Raw genomic sequence first — 25,127 nt, 5'->3', positions numbered from 1 at the left:
CGCCTTAACCCGCTCCACCACCTGCTCAGACCCTTAAAAGAGATGGTAATTTCGGAATATTTAAATACACCAAAGATCACCACCTCCCAAGAGCACTTGAGCAAGTGAGGGGTCATTTATACGTTTAATTTCATCAAGTCCCTGTTAATATGGGAAGACACAGTGTCTATGCTTAAGGCACAACTCTCCTAAACACGAGAGTGAAGTATACAACTTTAGAACACTTTCCCACCAGGAGACTCGAACCCTAGCCAGCACAGAAGCCTTCCAGCAACTGGCATAACAGGTACGCCTTAACCCGCTCCACCACCTGCTCAGACCCTTAAAAGAGATGGTAATTTCGGAGTATTTAAATACACCAAAAATCACCACCTCCCAAGAGCACTAGAGCAAGTGAGGGGTCATTTATACGTTTAATTTCATCAAGTCCCTGTATACTTCACTCTCGTGTTTAGGAGAGTTGTGCCTTATATATATATATATATATATATATATATATATATATATATATATATATATATATATATGAATGAAAACTCACACCCCAGAAGTGACTCGAACCCATACTCCCAGAAGCAACGCAACTGGTAACTACAGGGCGCCTTAATCCGCTTGACCATCACGGCCGTCAAAAGGAAGTGATAGCCGAGGCTATTTGAGCCACTTCCCCGACGGCAACTCGGATGGTAATCTTGGGCATAGCATTTCACCAAATCACCTCATTCTTTGGGGCACACGTGAGGAACACAAATGCGAACAAGTATATATATTGTTCGCATTTGTGTTCCTCACGTGTGCCCCAAAGAATGAGGTGATTTGGTGAAATGCTATGCCCAAGATTACCATCCGAGTTGCCGTCGGGGAAGTGGCTCAAATAGCCTCGGCTATCACTTCCTTTTGACGGCCGTGATGGTCAAGCGGATTAAGGCGCCCTGTAGTTACCAGTTGCGTTGCTTCTGGGAGTATGGGTTCGAGTCACTTCTGGGGTGTGAGTTTTCATTCGCATATAGTCCTGGGGACCATTCAGGCTTGTTCGCATATATATATATATATATATATATATATATATATATATATATGTATATATATATATATATATATATATGTCGTACCTAATAGCCAGAACTCACTTCTCTGCCTACTATTCAAGGCCCGATTTGCCTAATAAGCCAAGTTTTCATGAATTAATTGTTTTTCGACTACCTAACCTACCTAACCTAACCTAACCTAACATTTTCGGCTATCTAACCTAACCTAACCTATAAAGATAGGTTAGGTTAGGTTAGGTAGGGTTGGTTAGGTTTGGTTATATATCTACGTTAATTTTAACTCCAATAAAAAAAAATTGACCTCATACATAATGAAATGGGTAGCTTTATCATTTCATAAGAAAAAAATTAGAGAAAATATATTAATTCAGGAAAAGTTGGCTTATTAGGCAAATCGGGCCTTGCATAGTAGGCTGAGAATTGCGTTCTGGCTATTAGGTACGACATATATATATATGTCGTACCTAATAGCCAGAACGCACTTCTCAGCCTACTATGCATGGCCCGATTTGCCTAATAAGCCAAGTTTTCATGAATTAATTGTTTTTCGACTACCTAACCTACCTAACCTAACCTAACCTAGCTTTTTCTGCTACCGAACCTAACCTAACCTATAAAGATAGGTTAGGTTAGGTTAGGGAGGGTTGGTTAGGTTTGGTCATATATCTACGTTAATTTTAACTCCAATAAAAAAAATTGATCTAATATATAATGAAATGGGTAGCTTTATCATTTCATAAGAAAAAAATTAGAGAAAATATATTAATTCAGGAAAACTTGGCTTATTAGGCAAATTGGGCCTTGCATAGTAGGCTGAGAAGTGTGTTCTGGCTACTAGGTACGACATATACATATATATATATATATATATATATATATATATATATATATATATATATATATATATATATATATGTCGTACCTAGTAGCCAGAACTCACTTCTCAGCCTACTATTCAAGGCCCGATTTGCCTAATAAGCCTAGTTTTCCTGAATTAATATATTTACTATAATTGTTTTCTTATGAAATGATAAAGCAACCCTTTTCTCTATGTATGAGGTCAATTTTTTTTTATTGGAGTTAAAATTAACGTAGATATATGACCGAACCTAACCAACCCTACCTAACCTAACCTAACCTATATTTATAGGTAAGGTTAGGTTAGGTAGCCAAAAAAGCTAGGTTAGGTTAGGTTAGGTAGGTTAGGTAGACGAAAAAACATTAATTCATGAAAACTTGGCTTATTAGGCAAATCGGGCCTTGAATAGTAGGCTGAGAAGTGCGTTCTGGCTATTAGGTACGACATATATATATATATATATATATATATATATATATATATATATATATATATATATATATATATATATATATATATATATATATATATATATATATATATATATATAAATATATATATATATATACATATATATATACATATATATATATATATATAAATATATATATATATATATATATATATATATATATATATATATATACATATATATATATACATATATATATATATATATATATATATATACATATACTTATACATATATATATATTTATTTTATTAAATATGACCGAAAAAGTAATAATAATGATTCTAACACGAATTTTCTCAACATTTTTTTTGTTTCTTTTCACTGTCGATGGTAATTGAAAAATCAGTTCTCCAAGTTCATTTTTTTTCTAGTCTGACGCGACACTTGAATGCGTTTCGTAATAACTTATTACATTTTCAAAGACTTTAGGTTACATACACACAACTATAACCTGCAAACACTAGACAGATTTCTTACTATGCTATAATTCAAACGGCTTTTCATTTTATATACCTGTATTTGGGTGAGTTGATATGTTACAACATTTTTGGATGAGGTGAAGTAAGTAAGTAATTATCAAAAGAAGGCACCAAACCGGGAAGGCTATGTAGCACCATCAAATGTGCAGAATAATCAGAGGGCGCTAAATATCACCAAGGATGCCAATACGGGAAAAAAAAAACGCATAAGGCGAATGATATCAAAAGTATCCGAGTCGCCAAGAATACTATTGAGGGACAGGTGACCGCGAGGGGTGGTCGGAAAGCAAGACACACGCTCGTCCTGGAAGTCAGGACATTCAAGAAGGACATGAACGACCGTAAGAGGGACAATGCAACTAGGACAATAAGAATCAGGCCGGCGCTCCATCACGTGACCATATTTTAAGCGAGTATGGCCAATACGCAACCTCGCCAGAGTCGTTTCCCTACACCAGTTACGGTGGTAGGAGGACGGCCACGAGGAAACACAACATTTAAGAGTACGTAGTTTGTTTCCAGTAAGAGACGACCAAGAAGCCTGCCAACAGGTATGGACGGAAGAATGGATAACCGGGTAAAAGTCGGAATATGGAATACCTTTACGAGTGATGGGACAAGAGCGGACAGCTTCCTTAGCGGCAGCATTCGCACGCTCATTTAAAGACACACCAATATGGCTGGGAACCCAACAAAACTCAACCGACTTAAATTTACCGTGAACAAGAAACAGCCAATGCTGGATCTCGACAACTACTGGATGAACCTGATTAAAGGACCCGAGAGCCATGAGGGCACTACGAGAGTCAACAACAACTACAAAGGAAGACTGACAACGAGAAAGCAGGAGACGAAGAGCATAGAGAATAGCATAAAGCTCTGCTGTAAAGATGCTAGTCTCCGGAGGTAAGCGACACATATAAGTGCGATCAGGAAAAACAACAGAGTAGCCAACACCATACGCAGACTTAGACCCATCGGTGAAGACAGAAACGGAGCGGGAGTGAGAAGAAAAGTGCTCGAGGAAAAGGCGTTTTAGAACCGTAGGAGGGGTAAAAGCTTTAGTGATATGGGTCAAGGATTTACAAAACCGCGGAAGAGGGACTCTCCACGGGGACAAAGAAGGAACAACACGAGGAGAAACATCAGAAATACGAGCGGAAAGAGAATCCTGTAGGCGAGATAACCGGACAGAAAGAGGGAGGTGGTGAAGAGGAACAGGAACCGCAGGAGGGGTAAAAGTTAAAGCACGACAGAGGCGAGAGGAAGGATGTTGCAAGGACCGCGCAAGATAGCGAAGACAGTAGCGATCACGGCGGTCCTGGAGAGACAGGAAGCCAGTGTCAACATACAAGCTAAGGATGGGAGTTGAACGAAAGGCACCAGAACTGAGGCGCAACCCAGTATGGTGCAAAGCATCAAGACAGCGAAGAGTAGAAGGAGAAGCAGACGAGTAAGCAGGGCAACCATAATCGAGCTTAGACAGGACGAGAGAGAAATGTAAAGCAAGGAGAGTGCGCCTATCTGCCCCCCCCCCCAAGAAGTATGGGACAAGACCCGAAGGAGGGTAAGGGCCTTAGAGCACTCAACACGGAGGTAAGAGATATGGGGAGATCAAGACAAACGAGTGTCAAGGAATAACCCCAAATCACGGATAACTTCCTTTTTGCTCGGGCTGATTCGGTAGAAAGGTTGACGAATCGGCCGGGTGTCAGGGAGAAGCTGGATGTCGTGCTGAACCACATTACACTCCTGTGGATCATCGCTGAACAGCTTCTGATGTTCCTTGAAGATTCTGATGAGAGGAGCACTATTACTGTCCTACAAATAGGTATGAAGATCAGTTAGGATTTCCGAGTTGGAAGGCACTGACTCAGTGTTAGTGCTTTCGGAAGGAGAAGCAGGGAAGGTTTCACTGTGGAGGTATGGACCTTTAAATGTGGATAATGATACGAACACAGTGGGGGGAGTACCTTGATACTGCTTCAGGAGGTTGACGTGGCCCAACTGGGTCTTCCGCCGCCTATCTGGATTCTCAAGAACGTAGTTGTGGTTGTTTCTGCACTCGTGATACGGTAGGGTCCTGAAAACTTGTTTTGCAATGGAGAACCTGGGATAGGAAAATATGCCAACACGAAGTCTCCTGGGTTAAATTTCCTTATTTTGCTGCTTTGGTCAAAATGAGTCTTCATCCTCTCCTGAACTTTCAATAGATTGTCATTAGCAAATTTATGTACTCTCTCTAGAATGTGTTTTAAGTTTTGAAGAAACTGGGGCACATTCTGAGTGTCACTGAAGGTGGCATTATGTAGAATCTTTATAAGCTTTGAGAGGAGTACGGCACTTACGTCCGTAGAGCATCTCATCAGGAGATACTCCTAGAGACTCATTGGGGAGACTTCTGAAAATGCACATAATGAGGTCAAGTTGTTTATCCCAGTCCTTCAAGGTTTCATTGCAAAATTTCTTTAGGAATGCTTTAATAGTCTGATGACTACGTTCAAGAAAACCCTGTGAAGCAGGATGATAGGGGCTGGACAGTACCTGTGTGATGTTGAACTCTTCCAGTGTCTTCTTGAAGAGATCACTAGTGAAGTTGGTGTCACAGTCACTTTGAACCTCTCTTGGAAATCCATACTGGGTGAAGATCTTCAATAGTTGTTTCACCACAGTAGCAGCCGTAATGTTCTTTACTGGAACTGCTATGGGGAATCTGGTGGTAGGACACAGGATAGTTAGTATATAGGCGTTGCCAGAACTGGTCCATGGTAAAGGACCAACACTGTCTATGATGAGTCTGTGGAAAGATTCCGCAGGCAACTGGATAGGAGTCAATGGAGCCTGGGGAACAGAGATGTTAGGTTTCCCTGCCATCTGACATGTATGACACTGTTGCACGTAACTTTTAACGTCTTTAACCATACCTGGCCAGTAGTAGTCTTGTCTGATTCCGTGGTAGGTTTTGTTAAAACAATAGTGAGAAAGTGCTCCGTGGGCCAAGTGTAGAATATCGGGCCGTAGGCTGGTGGGAACCACTAGTTGTTTGACATTTGCCCAATCGTCATCCTCCTTCAGCTTACTGGGTCTGTACCTGTAGTAGAGCAACTGATTCTCTAGGAAGAACCCAGGGATACTGTCAGGTTGAGTCTCAGCCTAGAAGAATAATGGTGTTAATGATGGATCCTCCCTCTGTAACTTACGGAACTCCAACCTAGTAAGATTCGGTGGTAGATTCTCATGGCCTTGAGGGGCAGCTGTTGCAGTAGAGTCAGCTGGTTGCGGGCGTGCAGCTTGTGCACGGGTGGTCACCAAAACCGGAGGAGAAACTTCATCACCTTCTTGGACCTCTGCTGAAACATACTTAAAGATGGGGTTGTCCACTACAGAGTTACACACCTGGGGTTTGGCCATGATGATCAGGTTGGACGGTTGCAGATCTTCTGCCAAGTCGTTGCCCAGGAGAAGTTGCACTCCAGGCATGGGAAAAGGCTTTTCCCTGATGGCGACTTGGACTTCACCGGTCACGAAGGGATAATCCAGGTGGACTCTGGCGAGTGGATACGGAGTGTGTTACGGACCCGAGCCCAGCATCGTAGCATGGAGCAGTGACGTCCACGCCATCTGTGAGTCAGCTCCCAAAACCCCCTCCAAATGGACGACGCCATCTAGCGAGGGCGGGATATCCCGGCCACAGGGGCTGGTTTCCCATCTTAATCCGCTCGTGACATAGCCGCTGCTGACCTCTGGTGAGGTGGTGCTTAGACAGCAACGCCATCTATGGAGTGGATAGGTGGACGTTTGTGTCTAAGCCTGTGAGTGAGGTGCCCTAGAGTGTAACCAGTACTAATGACGTGTCTGATTACAGAGTCGACCTGGGACTGCTGGATTGGACGGTGGGGCAGTCTACCCAAGGCAGCCAGAGTCTCTCCAAGTGTTTGCTGTAGAAGCTGTGAGTCACGCCCCCCCCCCCCCGGATGAACACTGTTGTGTTAGCCTGCCTGTGACGTTGCAGAACCAGGAATTGTCGTACCCGGGGCTGAATGGTGGAGAAGACTAGCCACTGGGGTGTAGCGAGAGGAGGGTGATCAGCGGAATCACACGAGGCTCCTGCCTAGGGCTCGCAACCCTAGTATCGGTCGTGGAGTGGCCTACGCAGCGTAGCGTACCCCCCTGGATTTGTGGTTGAAGGCCTCCACGACGGTGCACCCTGTGGGACTGTGATTTGGCTGGCCTGTCGCCGGGGTAGACTCGCCTAGAGAATCTAAGGACTCATCGTGAGGCCACGAGAAGAGAACCAGGGCTACTCGTCTTGAGCACCGTAGAGCATCCTGTGTCTTCAGAGGAAGACAAGTTAATGTACATAAGTGTAGTTATAGCCTCAGCGTGTGATTGTTTATATATTTATTTATTGGTGGTGTGGACATATACATAAACTAGTGTATTTGTATCCCTTCCCCTTTAATTTACTTGCGTTACGGAACACACCCCTTGAAAGCCACTACTAACTTGGGGCCGGATACCCAAACTCTAATAACATCAGAGAAGAACCCCAGTTGCGACCCAATAGGGCCGTAACAGTGGTAGCAGTGAGGTCAGTGATAAGGACTGTTTTCCCGGTGTAGGTGATGTTAGGCACAGCTGATTTCAATATTATGGACTGAAGAGCTGCTGTGTCCCTCAAGATCTTCAATTTGAAACGTCCCTCCGAATCTGTACCGTTGGTAGAGACAGTTCCAGGATACAGGTGTTTACTGAAGAGAGAAAGATCATTAACAGGAACAACAACATTCATCACAGGCTTACCGGACTTAGGAGGAGTCTGTTTGGGTTTAGTAGATTCATTGCTTTTGTATTGAGCCTTCCCTCATCTATCTATGGTATGTCCATAGAGTTTGCAATACTTACAGTACAATTGTGAGCTTTTGTATTGAGCCTTCCCTCATCTATCTATGGTATGTCCATAGAGTTTGCAATACTTACAGTACAATTGTGAGCTCGCTTGATCTGTACTCACTGTATCGTAACTGTACCAAGACTTCTTACTGGAAGGTGGTTCTGGTGTCAGCCGGTGGATGAGGCTGTAGGTGTCAGCCGACTTCGCACATTTGATGTAGTCGGTTTCTTCTTTATCTGCTAAATATATACGAACGGAAGGGGGAACACGTTTCAAGAATTCCTCAACTAGCATTAGATTGACGAGTTCTGCAAATGTAGAGACATGTGCTGCTTCAAGCCATTTCATGAAATATATTTTCTTGCTATTGGCAAATTATAGAAAGGTGGTGGTACTTGCCTTTAGATAGTCACAGAATTTTCGTCTGTAGCTCTCGGTGGAGAGAAGGTAGGCGTCCAAAACTGCTTGCTTCATGGTCTGGTAGTCATTCTCAGATGCTAAGGTACTGAGAGTAACTGCAGCTCTACCTGTGAGATGCACTCTGAGAAGGGTAGACCATTGATCTGCAGGCCCACTAAGTTTATTAGCTAGGGTCTCAAAAGTGGTGAAAAAGACATCAATCTCAGTCTCAATGAATGGTGGCATTAACTTACTTGCATGGGAGACATTGAAACTTGCGGGAAGACTAGCTGTAGCTTGCTGGCGCGGACTGTGGTGTGAAGTCTCCAACGCGAGTTCTTGTTGACGACATGCTATAACCGTATCAGCTTGTTTCTTATCATGCTCGCGTTGCATCTCCAGGTGACGTTGTTTTGCTTCAAGCTGTACTCGCTCACGCTCACGGAGTAGTGCAGTCTCACGTTCCTGTTCTTCTTTCCTGATTGCAGCCTCTCTTTCCCTTATTGCAACTTCTTCTTTCCTGATTTGTAGAGCTTCTTTTGCCAGGGCCGCCTCTCGTTCTTGTTCTTCTTTCCTCAAGGCGGCCTCTCGTTCTCTGATCTGGAGAGCTTCTTTTTGTTGCTCCCGCTTGAGCTTTGTGAGTTCAAGTTTGAGTTTCATAGTTACCAGAGCATTTTTATCTGCAATAGAATGAGTTCCGTGAGTTTCAGGGTCAATTGTCCCTTCATCTAAGAGGTGATCCATTAATAAGTTGTGCAAGTAATTTTTGTTGGCTCCTTGGGGAAGCTCTAGTTGATATTCGTGGGCATGAGCTTGTAATTCAGTCCTCTTGGCACGACATAAGGTCCCTATTTCACCTGCTGGATCGTTACGAAAAGCTTGGAGACGAAACATAGTGAAAGATAGTAAATAAATATACAACGAATATAGTTGTGATATGATAAATGTCAGAAACAGGATAACGTGGCAACTGGTAACTATCCTGTGGAGTTTTAATCTTTAACAATTAACGTTAATTTTAGGATGGTAAATGATTAGTCAATCAAAATCGCAGGAAATCTTGTACCCGGTATTCAATGTAAGAGAATAAGGGCAAGAAAATCCTACTAAATAAGTGAAACTGATAGTTTCTAAAACAAATGAAACATTTAATTGCTCCAAAAGTGAATAAGGTAGTCCAAGAATATAGGCATACCTTGCCTAGTCTCTATAGGACATAAGCAAGGGTTTTCCCACTAAGTGAAATATGATACTTACTGAATTAGCGAACTTTGTGCTCTGAAGAAAGAAAGCTAATTTCCTACCTAAGTAAATATCATCATCTCTGACCGACGTGTAGGGGTGCGAGTGTCAACTTGTGAGAAGAACTGCTGCTGAGGTCCCAACTCAGCAACGTAGTCCGTGGTAGAGGAACTATGGCCCTCTGTATCCTCCTGTTGGATATTTCCAACACCGAATAAAACACTGTTGTATTCTCATTACTTATTACTAACTTTACTAATTATTGTAGTAAGTAAAATTAACAACACGTAGAATTCTCATATACTAATAATTTCATCTGTGCAGTAGGCTAGGATTCTCACGTCACCCGACGCCAGTATTGCGTCAGATTTCATTACAATAAACACATTATATCCAATGTATGTAAGAATTAAATTCGATTCTCTATAACTAAGGCATTCTGTATGATAATTAATTGCAGATGAATTGACCTCCAACTAAAAGCCGAATAGAGCGTTGGAGTCATAGCGATTATCTCGTAATAAAAGTTAACGTCACCAGTGAATGCCATGGGGAGACATTAATTCCTCTCCCTTATATATTTACTATTCTTAAATTGGTAAATAATAATATTTTCCTCCTCTAAATAATAAACCCGTCCAGTCTTCAACGTTTCAAGCGTAAATGCGAGAAATATTAATGTTCGTGACAATAATTTGTTTTATGAACGCGGGACGCGGCATGGGTTGAGGAGGACCAACTCAGTACACGTGGAGAGCCGCTCTGAGGCAGACCTGCGCATACCGTACTCACAAGGAGACGCCATTGCCCAGCCATTAGGGCAGACGTTATCCATCCTCAGATGAAAGTCACCACTGTGGGGCGTGAATAACCTTGCAGATAATATCTTCAGCTGGTGCTGGTGTCAGATAAGGAACCTTTTAACCTGGTTCTTGACGACACGTGACCAGCCAGTGAAGCGCGCCACTATCCAGGATAGGCCTAGCCGGAGCCTGGGCACGCGAATTACGGCAATCTTAAAACTTATACAGTGCCCTTTCAGCTAAGTATATTCCCTTTATGTGATGCATCTGGTAAAGAGTTTTGTAGTAGCTGGGTGATTGACCGTTATGACGCACGATAACATCTAATAACAGGTTATTAATTTTACCACCTGTAACTTTCAATTTCTTGAATATAGAGATTCAGTAGTTAAATTAGTTGCTACTGTAAATATTTGTCTTGCAGCACGTGAGAAGAATTCTCCCTGCCGCCTTCTCCCATGTTAATCCGTCCCATTCGTCAGCCAACCGAGTCCAAAGAATTAGAGGAAACGCCGTGGCTTGTCTAAAGGAATCATCATTAAGCTAAGATTTTTATATTCATTCATGAATTTATTGCAATTCTTTATATGCAGAATTCCTCAGGATTAACATGTGTTTATTGTGACTCTCATTACTATACTTATAATCTATGTTCCCATTCATGGTAATGACATCAGTTTCACTATAATTTATAGGATTAGATTATTATTAATTGGATTAGTGAATGAACCACACTAGTTCCTGGACGTACTTACCTCCAGTAATAACCCCCCAATGTAGGTGTTTGAGGGTTTGATTCATTTAATTATACAGCCCATTAATTATTTCTATGATCATATTCTCTAGTATTTTGTCCATAGTTACTGGTTCATCTAGAAATTATCTAATGATCAGAAATTCTCAGTTTCCCTCTTTACTATAAAAGCCAGTGGTCCTTCGTAATTTAATTTACTACATTAATATTTAAATAATCAGATTCAAGCCCCAAATATCCCACATTATGGTCCTTCGAACCGGATAGGCATTAAATTTATAATTAAAATATTAACCATTAATAACTAATCCTTGTGTGATAGAAGCTAGACTAACTATTTAATTAATTGTGTCAACTAACAGTGTAACACATCAGTTAGCCTAGATCAAACTAACATATTGCTACTTTCACCTCATGTATAAGGTAGCTTTAGTGGGTCATAGCCAATTACCCACAACACTTAGACCTATACCTCACACCGAGGTGAGAATCTTTAGGTCACCAGGAGCAACAGCTCATAACTTTTACAATAACCCAACCCTAACACCTGCGTTAGAGTGGCCTCACCATCTAACCATTATATACTTAGGTGGTAATGACATCCACCCCACTCGTCATCCAGCCGAGGTGATCAAACACCTCAAAGCCATAATTTCTTCTTTCAAGCTCATCAGTGAATCGGTAGTATTCACATTTGTGGAACCTCGCAACCAAGGCAAGATAATCGTTGGGGAGTAACCCCAGAATACTACCTGAGAGCTGCTAAGTACATAAATTTCAGGCTGAAAAAGCGAGTGAGATTGGATGCCACATATATCCAATTTACAGCCAGACCTTACAGACAGAACCTGAACAGAGATGGTGTACATTTGTCAGGGGAATCTAGGTTGCATGTGGTTGACAAGTTAATTAACACCATCAACCATCACAAACGGCTGTGGCTAGCAAGCCAAACTTAACTGTACATAATTGTTCACCTGTGTGTGCAAGAGCACTCTTATAAGACAAAAAACCCAAAAATACAGCACAACTATATTCACCTTACTGCACCACAATAATCTTTACCCATGTTATTAGGTAGAATTTAGGCTGAGATTGTGCTGAATTTGGTACAAGCCCAGACTAAATAACTTTTATAGTTCTTAGTTAGGAATTATTACGACTAGATCTAAACTAGTCAGTGTTGTATGTATTATATTATTTGTGCTGACCCTATACAGGGTGGGATTAATTTTTGAGATAACTCTGATTGGAGTGTCTCCATAATATTTCTCTTGTATGCATTATTTTGTGTATCTATTTTGTGTATTGCTGGATAATCTCCATTAACTCTGATGGTGATATAGAAGAGCTAACCGGATGAGAACTAATGGTGAAGTTCAGACGGTGCACAAAATATCTAGCTATTTGTTGTTAGGTAGGTAGGTACATTCAACCTCAAGTGAGGTAAAATATAAAGTAGTCACCTTAAATTAGGCTACAATTAATGTTACCTGTTCACTAATGAACAAGTACCCAAGCTTCATTAGTAATACATATACTAACACTGTGAAGTTTGAACCTAAGCCCAACATGGCTACTCCTGAGCAATTGAGGAGAACCTACATTGGCCTTAAAGGTCACTTGACCAGATTAATTAATAAGGCTGAGGGCTTAACTAAAGATAATCCCATTGACTCTTATCACTTAGAGGCATCAGTTAGATTGGCTGATCTGAAATTTGATCAAGTCAGATCTGCAGGTCAATCTTACCTTGATCTGCTAAATACTGTAGAAACTGATCCTGAAGAAGCAAGTCAAACTGTAGACGACATCTCCCAATATGAAGATGAGACTCACGATAAAATTATCAGGCTATCTAAATTAGCCAAACAATCTGGATCCAATACCAGTAACAATGGGTCTCACTTCAATAATCACTTACCCGAGGTTCGTTTACCTACTCTAGACTTGCCCACATTTTCAGGATTAGATACAGAAAATTGGAACAATTTTTGGACTTCCTTTGAAGTTCACATCCATAAGAAACAGTCTCTAGACAAGGTTTCTAAATTTTCATACCTACTTAGTCTTCTCACAGGAGAGGCTAAAAAGGTCATACATAACCTTACTCTTAATGAGAGTAATTATGAGGAAGCTATAAAACTCCTGAAGTTGAACTATTGCAACCAAGAGTTAAGTATAGCTACCCTCTATTATCAATTGCTAGATCTGAATGCACCAAACAGTAGACCAGAGTCACTTCAAAGCTTCAGACTAGAAGTAGAGTCTCAAGTAAAGGCCTTAGGTACTAAAGTTAATATACCTGCTTCTGAATGGTCTATCAAGCTATTATTACAGAGGAAATTACCTCGAAATGTCTTGACAGAGCTCTGTTCACATTATAATACTGAGTTTCTTACTCTCGATCAAATTTTCGAGGGGTTGAGGATCACAGTTAACCGGTTAAAGACTCATGACAAAATTAAACCTGAGTCTAAGCCAATTAATACTGATATTTCAGTCAAACCTAAACAGACTCAGAGTAAGTCTAATAAATATAAATCCAAACCTACTCCATCCACTAGGAAAAGAAGTGGAAATGTGGGTACATATTCAGTATCTCCTTCAGAGATAACCAATGACTTGTCTACTAAACAGACTAAGTCTATTAACCAGAGAAAGTGTCTGTTCTGCAATCAGGAACACACCACTTACCAATGCTCTGCTTATCCTACTTATAATGCTAGGGTTAAAAGGTTACAGGAATTGCACAAGTGCACCAAGTGCATGGGCTCTCATGATCCCAAGAAATGTGCAGTACCGCTACGTACCTGCAACCGTTGTAACCAAGGTGTACACCACTACGCCTTATGTAGGAGATCTCCTACACCAACCATGATCACTGGAGAGAATTCTACTGCAGTGCAATATTGTAAAGTACATCACGAAGTAAATGTACTTGCTACTGAGTCAGGCAATAATACTACTTTGCCTACAGCTCAACTTAAATTAATAAACCGAAGATCTAGAATTAACACTAGGGGTCTTTTTGACCAAGGTTCACAGAAAACCTTCATTACACAACAGTTGGTAGATGAGTTAAATTTAAAACCTGCCAAAAGTGTGAAGTTAAACATTTCTGGTTTCCTGTCAAATAGTGGACCTCGTGACTTCAAGGTAGTTAAATTATTAGTTAGATTAGGATCTTCTACTAGCCCAATCCATGCGGTGGTAGTGGATAAGATTCCTACGGACCTGCAGGTCACAGGATTAGCTCGCACTGCGAGACACCTTAAACGAAACCGCATGAGGCTAGCAGATCATAAAATAAATTCTGACTGCCTCACAGATATTGGAATATTAATAGGCGCGGATCATTATTACAAGTTTATAACTGGATGCACTAGGCAACATGGTATGAATTTGTTGTCGTCCGCAGGGGGCAAATTGCTCACAGGACCAGTGCTTTTCAGACAAGGTCCAGCGTCCACAAACCAACAATCCAATAATGTAATTGTGGCGTGACTAGGCTTGGAGCAGTCACCCCTACGCTTCAGGGAAATAGCCGAGGACATTGAGTCTGACCCACCAATACATCGTTTGTGGGACTTAGATACGTTAGGTATCATCCCTGAGCAACCAAGTCCTGATGATACGTGGACTTACCAGCAATATCTGGATACAGTTGTCTACTCAAATAAACAATACTGGGTAAGACTCCCATGGAAGTTGGATCATCCACAACTTCCAGTGAATTATTTTATGGCAGCCTCACAATTGCAGTCTCAATTAACACGACTGCAGAAGCAGCCAGACAAACTAACCATGTATCACCAACTTATCCAACAACAACTTAACAATAAGTTCATTGAAGTTGTTGAACACGATGACCGAAAAACAGGTCATTATTTACCTCACCATGCTGTGATGAAAGACTCATTGACAACACCTATTCGTATTGTCTTTAACTGCAGTGCCAAAGTAAAGCCGAACAGTGTGTCTTTAAATGAATGTCTCCAAACGGGACCTAGCCTAACACAAAGGCTACATGACGTGTTGTTACGATTTCGCACAGGCATTTTTGCCTATACAGCTGACATCAGCAAAGCCTTTCTCCGAGTAGGATTACAGGAGGAAGATCGTGACTACACAAAATTCCTCTGGTTCAAGGATCCACTGGATCCTAACGGTGAAGTAATCACCTATCGGTTTTCCTCCGTATTATTTGGAGCTACGTCCTCACCGTTTCTTTTGCAAGCAACATTAGACACGCATTTGAGGAAATCAGACAGCCCTTATAAGGCAACCATTAGCGACAACTTGTACATCGACAATTTCCAGGGGTACATCGACAATTTCTTGTACATCGACAACTAATGATCAAGCTGATCTGGTAGAAATCTACCATGAGGCTAACCGTGAACTGTTAGGAGCCAATATGCCACTACAGTCATGGGCCTCAAATAATAAACTGCTTAACCAGTTAATCGAGAAAGAATTTCCAGATTATCAGGTACCCAGTAAATTAAAGGTTCTAGGCGTGGAATGGAACACCAGCACTGACGAGATGAATGTCAAGTCAGTGCAAACTGATAATTCAACCCTTACCATGAGAACACTGCTCTCATTTGTCAGTCAACCATTTGACCCTTTAGGCCTACTTAGTCCTATATTAATAAGGGGCAAACTCCTAATGCAGGAGTGCTGGCAGAAACATATGGGATGGGATGATCCGTTATCAAGTGAGTTACAAGCCAAATGGCAAATACTCTCAACGGATTTTAATCAGTTAGGCGTTTTGAAATTTCCTCGTAATGCATCAGGACCAAACATACCCACCAATTTGCACGTTTTTTGCGACGCCTCTGGCAAAGCATATGGTGCAGCAACCTATTTAGTTAACAGTGCTCAATCAATTTTACTCACATCAAAAGCAAGAGTTGCTCCCATCAAGAAGAGATCCTTACCTCAGATGGAGTTGACTGCATTGCTAGTGGGAGTAAGATTGGCTCATTGCCTGACAAAGACACTCAATAATATCCACTTTGGTGAGATTGTAGTGTGGTCAGACAACGAGGCAGTCTTACAATAGGTAAGAAACAATAACAACAAAACTCCTTACGTCAGTAATCGCGTCAGGGAGATTCATGATTTGTCTGCTGGATATAAGTTTAGACATGTCCCTACTAAGGACAATCCTGCAGATTATTTATCAAGAGGATTGACATTAAAACAACTTGTCAAGTCTTCACTGTGGTTCAATGGACCCTCATGGCTTGTTGGTGGTCAGTGGCCCAAACAAAAGCCACAAGTCATAGTGACCAATATCACCACTCCCATGACGGAACCAGAGCCTCAGCGAATATTAGCCATTGATCCTCATCATTATTCTAACTTAAGTAAATTGTTACGAGTGACTGCGCACGTGTTTGATTTCCTTGCTAAAGTAGGAATTCGACATAACTTCCCAATCCTGTCCACTATTGGATCAAGCGTGCACAGCAAGAGACATACGGAAGCGAATTTGAGAATCTTCCAGAAAAATTGACTAAATCTCTAAGCGTCTGGTATGATGCCAACACTCATAACATACTACGATGTGGAGGACGTTTGCTACATGCAAAGATTGACTTAGACACTAAGAATCCAATTCTTTTACCTCGTCACCACATCATAACTAAACTTCTTGTCTTACATCACCATCAATATGGTACACTACATGGTGGAGTTTTAGATACTCTCACCGATCTTAGACAAAAGTACTGGCTTCCTCAAGGTCGTCAGACTGTTAAGACAATTATTAAATCTTGTGTGATCTGTAAGAGATACGACGCTAGAGTCTGTCCTTACCCAGGATCTCCCCCACTCCCAGAAGAGCGAGTGGTTCATCTTCGTCCTTTCGAAACCACTGGAGTTGATTATACAGGAGCCTTACTCCTCACTGGTAACCCAGATAATATACCAGTGAAGGCGTACATTTGTCTCTTTACATGTGCTACCACCAGAGGCGTACACCTAGAGGTCACTCCAAACATGAGTGCTGAAGCTTTCATTCAAGCTTTCCACAGATTTGCTGCCCGCCGATCGTGTCCTAAATTAATGATATCGGACAACGGATCTAATTTTGTGGCAGGAGAAAGTTGTTTGTGAGAAGTCTGGAACCACCCTGAAGTACAGTCAGTCTTACAGAGAAGACAATGTCACTGGAAATTCATAGCACCGAGAGCCCCTTGGCAAGGTGGGTTCTATGAGCGAATGGTAGGCACAGTCAAGAAGTGTCTAAGGAAAACTTTACACCGACAAAAGGTCAGTTACTCAGAACTCCAAACTATTGTTGTGGAAATCGAGGCGCGAGTCAATAACCGCCCAATCACCTACCTGTCTGATGATTTTACCCAAAGAGAACCTCTGAGCCCCTCTCACTTGATCCATGGAGGTCTACTGAGCCCTCTCATCCCTTTAGCCGAAGAGGACCCTGTAGATCCGTCACATGTGACCAGAGGAGACTTGGTGGAAAGCTACCAGCATCTTTCTAGAGTTATTAACAGGTGGAATGAGGTGTGGACTCGAGAGTACCTCACAGCTCTACAAGAGTACCACTACGGAGCTTCGAGTCCTTACAATAAGGTACAATTAAAGCCAGGAGACCTAGTGCTAGTCGACAGTGATGGACCAAGGTCCGAGTGGCCTATAGGTAAAATTGTCACCATTCATCCAGATCGACAAGGTGTCCTAAGAGTAGTTAAAGTTTTATGCCGAGGCAACACTACTCTAAAAACTTTAGAGAAGCTGGTTCCCCTTGAACTGACTGAGCAAGAATATCAGCCAGATCCAGTTTCCCCAGTAATTTCAGAGGACAATGAATTTGTTCCTCCAAGCAACCGCCCCACTAGAGCTGCAGCTCAACAATGTAGGCGGAATTTGCAAGCCTATTACAACTCTGAAGAAGAGTAATTTCCTTCACTTCCCACTGAGATAACTATGATGATGCCACGATGTGATATCATGTAACAAAACATTACACGTCACTATGACCCAGGATATCGCATCACCGTAGATTCTGTTAGTTTAAATTGGGAGAGTTGAATTCTATAAATTTTGTGTAGGCTACAAGCAACATGTTTCATTTGACATGTAAATAGCAAGACTCAAGTTCTTGTAAGCCCTTGATAAATCCGGGACGTTCGTTATGTGTGTACTAACATACTAACATATTAACATACTAATGTACTAACCTTAATATCACTTCGGGATAGGTCAGTACTCCACAGTACACTACGACCCTAGAATCCTCCCCCCGGAGTTATGTTGGATATTTCCAACACTGAATACAACACTGTTGTATTCTCATTACTTATTACTAACTTTACTAATTATTGTAGTAAGTAAAATTAACAACACGTAGAATTCTCATGTACTAATAATTTCATCTGTGCAGTAGGCTAGGATTCTCACGTCACCCGACACCAGTATTGCGTCAGATTTCATTACAATAAACACATTATATCCAATGTATGTGAGAATTAAATTCGATTCTCTATTACTAAGGCATTCTGTATGATAATTAATTGCAGATGAATTGACCTCCAACTAAAAGCCGAATAGAGCGTTGGAGTCATAGCGATTATCTCGTAATAAAAGTTAACGTCACCAGTGAATGCCATGGGGAGACATTAATTCCTCTCCCTTATATATTTACTATTCTTAAATTGGTAAATAATAATATTTTCCTCCTCTAAATAATAAACCCGTCCAGTCTTCAACGTTTCAAGCGTAAATGCGAGAAATATTAATGTTCGTGACAATAATTTGTTTTATGAACGCGGGACGCGGCATGGGTTGAGGAGGACCAACTCAGTACATGTGGAGAGCCGCTCTGAGGCAGACCTGCGCATACCGTACTCACAAGGAGACGCCATTGCCCAGCCATTAGGGCAGACGTTATCCATCCTCAGATGAAAGTCGCCACTGTGAGGCGTGAATAACCTTGCAGATAATATCTTCAGCTGGTGCTGGTGTCAGATAAGGAACCTTTTAACCTGGTTCTTGACGACACGTGACCAGCCAGTGAAGCGCGCCACTATCCAGGATAGGCCTAGCCGGAGCCTGGGGACGCGAATTACGGCAATCTTAAAACTTATACAGTGCCCTTTCAGCTAAGTATATTCCCTTTATGTGATGCATCTGGTAAAGAGTTTTGTAGTAGCTGGGTGATTGACCGTTATGAAGCACGATAACATCTAATAACAGGTTATTAATTTTACCACCTGTAACTTTCAATTTCTGGAATATAGAGATTCAGTAGTTAAATTAGTTGCTACTGTAAATATTTGTCTTGCAGCACGTGAGAAGAATTCTCCCTGCCGCCTTCTCCCATGTTAATCCGTCCCATTCATCAGCCAACCGAGTCCAGAGAATTAGAGGAAACGCCATGGCTTGTTTAAAGGAATCATCATTAAGCTAAGATTTTTATATTCATTCATGAATTTATTGCAATTCTTTATATGCAGAATTTCTCAGGATTAACATGTGTTTATTGTGACTCTCATTACTATACTTATAATCTATGTTCCCATTCATGGTAATGACATCAGTTTCACTATAATTTATAGGATTAGATTATTATTAATTGGATTAGTGAACGAACCACACTAGTTCCTGGACGTACTTACCTCCAGTAATAACCCCCCAATGTAGGTGTTTGAGGGTTTGATTCATTTAATTATACAGCCCATTAATTATTTCTATGATCATATTCTCTAGTATTTTATCCATAGTTACTGGTTCATCTAGAAATTATCTAATGATCAGAAATTCTCAGTTTCCCTCTTTACTATAAAAGCGGGTGGTCCTTCGTAATTTAATTTACTACATTAATATTTAAATAATCAGATTCAATCCCCAAATATCCCACACCTCCTTCGGTCGGATTGCAGAAGACAGGGTGCTTTGACCCGAAGACAAACCAAAGTACCTGGGTACCACAATGATGATCTGCCGATAATGTTAGGAATATCCTAGGGACAAAAGGTGGTAAACACGAGTAATAACACTGAGGGAGGGATGACCAATTAAGAGAATGACTGCGGCCTACAGTCACCACGTAATCCAAAGTTATCCCACACTCACCATATGCTACTCTCGGAATGCACAATACACACAGCACAATATAAATATTAAAAGTAATGAAAATATTGAAAAGCAACTGTAGCAAAGCCAAGTACGCTTACCACAAATTGATGTTCTGGAACTAGTACCTGAGTGAAGCTCCTAGGACAGGCCTCCATTAAATGTGACGGGAAAGTGTTGGAGTGCAGATGTTCGGTAGTCCTCCAATGGCAGGTGTCAATGCCTGTCACATTTACAAAAAAAAAAGATAGACTGCTTGCCTGTTGTCTGTGGTAAGTGAGAGGGAGGAACACGTAAAACACAAAGTATGAACAATGAAACTTTAATATACTTTAAACACAAATAAAAATAAAGACAAGTCCCGTGGCAATGAACAGTGCAATTAAAGAACAAAGATAAATGCAAAAACACAATAGATAAAATAGTAATAATGTGAGACAAAATAGTAAATGGTGCTGAGAATATTGGCTATGGCTGAGACCTCCCTTAGTATACAGAGCCAGAGAGCTTAGTATGCCAGAGAGAGATGTCAACTCTTAGAGCACAAAGAATATTCTGAAGTTGATGGCTGGTTCAAGCTCAGACATCGACTCGGGTAGATGGCACAGAGGTGCAGTGTGCAGGTGTGCAGTCGGCGAGTCACCAATCAGGAGCAGGCAGGCTGGGGAGGGTAGTTGGCTGGTTGATGACGAGCCGGCGTGGAGGGAGTGGAGATGGAGGTTTAGGGTATGTTTTACCTCCTGGTCAAAACGTTTTGTGCTACTGGTGGACGTATCTTGAATGTAGCATCTTATACTTGTAGAATAAACATAACTTTATGTAGGGAAGAGCAGGCTCAATCTCTCTTGAAAGAGATTATCGTCACAATATATATATATATATATATATATATATATATATATATATATATATATATATATATATATATTAATATATATATTAATATATATATTAATATATATATATATATATATATATATATATATATTAATATATATATATATATTAATATGTATATATATATATATATATATATATTAATATATATATATATATATATATATATATATATATATATATATATATATATATATATATATATATATATATATATATATATATATATATATATATATATATATATATATATATGTCGTACCTAGTAGCCAGAACTCACTTCTCAGCCTACTATGCAAGGCCTGATTTGCCTAATAAGCCTAGTTTTCATGAATTAATGTTTTTTCGACAACCTAACCTACCTAACCTAACCTAACGTTTTCGGCTACCTAACCTAACCTAACCTATAAAGATAGGTTAGGTTAGGTTAGGTAGGGTTGGTTAGGTTCGGTCATATATCTATGTAAATTTTAACTCCAATAAAAAAAAATTGACCTCATACATAATGAAATGGGTAGCTTTATCATTTCATAAGAAAAAAATTAGAGAAAATATATTAATTCAGTAAAACTTGGCTTATTAGGCAAATCGGGCCTCGCATAGTAGGCTGAGAAGTGAGTTCTGGCTACTAGGTACGACATATATATATATATATATATATATATATATATATATATATATATATATATATATATATATATATATAAGCCAAGTTTCATGAATTAATTGTTTTTCGACTACCTAACCTACCTAACCTAACCTAACCTAACTTTTTCGGCTACCTAACCTAACCAATAAAGATAGGTTAGGTTAGGTTAGGTAGGGTTGGTTAGGTTCCGTTATATATCAACGTTAATTTTAACTCCAATAAAACAAAATTGACCTCATACATAATGAAATGGGTAGCTTTATCATTTCATAAGAAAAAAAGTAGAGAAAATATATTAATTCAGGAAAACTTTGCTTATTAGGCAAATCGGGCCTTGCATAGTAGGCTGAGAAGTGCGTTCTGGCTACTAGGTATGACATATATATATACATATATATATATATATATATATATATATATATATATATATATATATATATATATATATATATATATATATATATATATATATATATATATATATATATATTGTGACGGTAACGCGTTGGTGTTCGGCTGTTTAAGGCTAGGGGTATGGCCTCGTCACATAGTTATAAAAAAAAATAGAAAAACTGGAACTTCGTCTGTGGTAAGGTAAGGAGAAGACACACAAAACACAAGTAAATTTTAACAATGAAATTTTAATTACGTTAAATAAATCAAAACATGAAAAAATGGACAAACAAATTCTTATAATAAAATCAATCAATCAAAATAATAAGAATAATTAAATGACACAATGAAAAGTTACGTTAAGATAAAATAACAGGAAGTGCAACACAAAGTTAAATGGGAGGTGCTGGAATATTGGCTTTAAGCTACCACCTCTCTCAGTACACGCTAACGTCTAGCCGGGAGGAGTGATAACCACGAAAGCACTGAATATTCTGAGGTCTGAGGTCGTGGCGACCCCAGACATCAAGTAGTATGGGGGGGGGGGGGGGCGAGTGCAGGTGCAGCCAGACCGGCGACCAATCAGCGGAGCCGGTAGCGATCAACAGGTAGTTTGGCGGTTTGAGTCTGAACAGGTGTCTCTGGCTGCAACGTTTTGCGCTCTGGCAAACCTTGCTGGTGTTGTTGTCGTTGTTGGACATTTCTTCCATAGTAGTATTATATAATTTCAACGACGTAATTATGGAGGGAAGAGCAGGCTCAATCTCTTGAAGGAGATTATCGTCACAACTCTCCCCCGAAGCCTGCGGTTCTGGAAGAAGTACGTCGTTATGTGGTGGAGTATTAGATGAAGTTGCTTCTACTTCATAAACTCTGGAGAGATCATGGGCTAAGATGTTGTCAGACTCTTGGTATAGCGTGTCTCCAGGTTGAATTTCTGCAGTTAGCAAGCCCATAGTAGAAGACGTTGAGATGAGAAGTGGGCGTGCTGCAGGAGGTGTAGGGTGGTGTGGTCCGTGTTGATGGTGGACCGAGCACTTTTCAGGTGTGGAGTGAAGTGCTGAAGCTTCAGGATGAGGAAGAGTAGCTCCTTGCCAATTGTTCCGTAGATCCTTGTAGCAGTAGTCGCTGACAGGTGTATTCTTCTCGCCTCGTTGCTGCATCACGACACCACCAACGTCGGTACCATTGGCGTCGACATGGAGGATGAAGGGCTTATCTGACGAGGTGAGAGTGGAATTAGAAGAGGGCAAAGGAGCATGATTATTATCCTGAAAGCATTTGGGAAGATCATTAAGGATTTCGGAATTAGAAAGCGCTGACTCCTTGTCAGTGCTTTCGGGAGGAGAAGCTGGGAAGGTCTCACTGTGGATGTAGGGTTCTGTGAAGGTAGAACAATTAGTCAAGACAGTGGGAGGAGTACCATTATATTGCTTCAGGAGGTTGACGTGGCACAGCTGGGTCTTCCGCCGCCTATCTGGAGTCTCTATCACTTAGTTGTTATTATTCCTGCACTCTTTGACGCAGTAGGGTCCTGAAAACCTGTTTTGTAAAGGTGAACCTGGGATAGGGAAATAGGCAAGGACGAAGTCTCCCGGCTTGAATTTTCTTACTTTGCTGGTCTGGTCGTAATGAGTCTTCATTCTCACCTGGGCTTTCAATAGATTATCATGGGCAAAACGGTGGACTCTCTCTAGAATGTGTTGAAGGTTTTGAAGAAACTGGGGCACATTCTGATGCTCACTGAAGGTGGCATCTCTGAGAGAGTCTTTGAAAGCCTTTAGGGGAGTACGGCACTTACGGCCGTAGAGCATCTCATAAGGAGATACTCCTAGGGACTCATTGGGGAGACTTCTGAAAATACACATTATAAGGTCAATCTGCTTATCCCAATCCTTCGAGGTTTCACTACAAAACTTTTTCAAGAGTGCTTTGATGGTCTGATGACTACGTTCAAGAGAACCCTGTGAAGCAGGATGATAGGGGCTGGACAATACCTGTTTGATGTTGAACTCCTCCAGTGTCCTTTTGAAGAGATCACTGGTGAAGTTGGTACCACAGTCTCTTTGAATCTCCCTGGGAAATCCGTATTGAGTGAAGATCTTCAATAGATGTTTTATAACCGTAGCAGCCGTGATGTTCTTCACTGGAACTGCTATGGGAAATCTGGTGGTAGGACACAGGATGGTTAGGATGTAGGCGTTACCTGAACTGGTCTGAGGTAAAGGACCAACACAGTCTATTATGAGTCTGTGGAAAGGTTCCGCAGGCACCTGTATGGGAATCAGTGGTGCTCTGGGAATGGAGACGTTCGGTTTGCTTGCCATCTGACATGTATGACACTGTTTTACGTACTGTTTGACGTTATTTACCATACCTGGCCAGTAGTAGTCTTGACGAATCCCATGGTAAGTCTTGTTGAAGCCGTAGTGGGAGAATGCTCCGTGGGCCAGGTGTAGAATAGTGGGCCGCAGGCTGGTGGGAATCACAAGTTGTTCGATGTTGGCCCAATCGTCCTCCTCCTTCAGTTTACTGGGTCTATATCTGCGGTAGAGCAAGTCGTTCTCTAGGAAGAACCCAGGAATACTGTCGGGTTGAGTCTCAGCCTGGAAAAACAATGGTGTTAAAGTAAGATCTTCCCTCTGCAACTTACGGAACTCCAACTTGGTCAGATGCGGGGGTAGTTTCTGAGGGTCTTGAGGGACAGCGGTAGCAGTAGAGTCAGCTGGCTGTGGACGTGCGGCTTGTGCACGGGTGGTCACGAGAACCGGAGGAGAAACTTCATCACTCTCTTGAACCTCTGCTGGAACATACTCTAGAATAGGGTTTATTGGCACAGAGTTACACACCTGGGGTTTGTCCATGACGATCAGGTTGGTCGGTTGCAGGTCTTCTGCCAAGTCGTTGCCTAGGAGAAGTTGCACTCCAGGCATGGGAAAAGGCTTTTCCCTGACGGCGACTTGGACTTCCCCGTTCACGTAGGGACAATCCAGGTGGACTCTGGCGAGAGGGTATGGAGTGGTAGCAGTGAGGTCAGTGATGAAGACTGTTTCTCCGGTGTAGACGATGTTGGGCACAGCCGACTTCAAGATGATCGATTGTAGAGCCGCTGTGTCCCTCAAG

Source organism: Procambarus clarkii, chromosome 68 (genome assembly GCF_040958095.1).
Source record: "Procambarus clarkii isolate CNS0578487 chromosome 68, FALCON_Pclarkii_2.0, whole genome shotgun sequence".
NCBI lineage: Eukaryota > Metazoa > Arthropoda > Malacostraca > Decapoda > Cambaridae > Procambarus > Procambarus clarkii.
The sequence above is the reverse complement of the archived record's forward strand: the minus strand, read 5'-3'. Positions refer to the sequence as shown.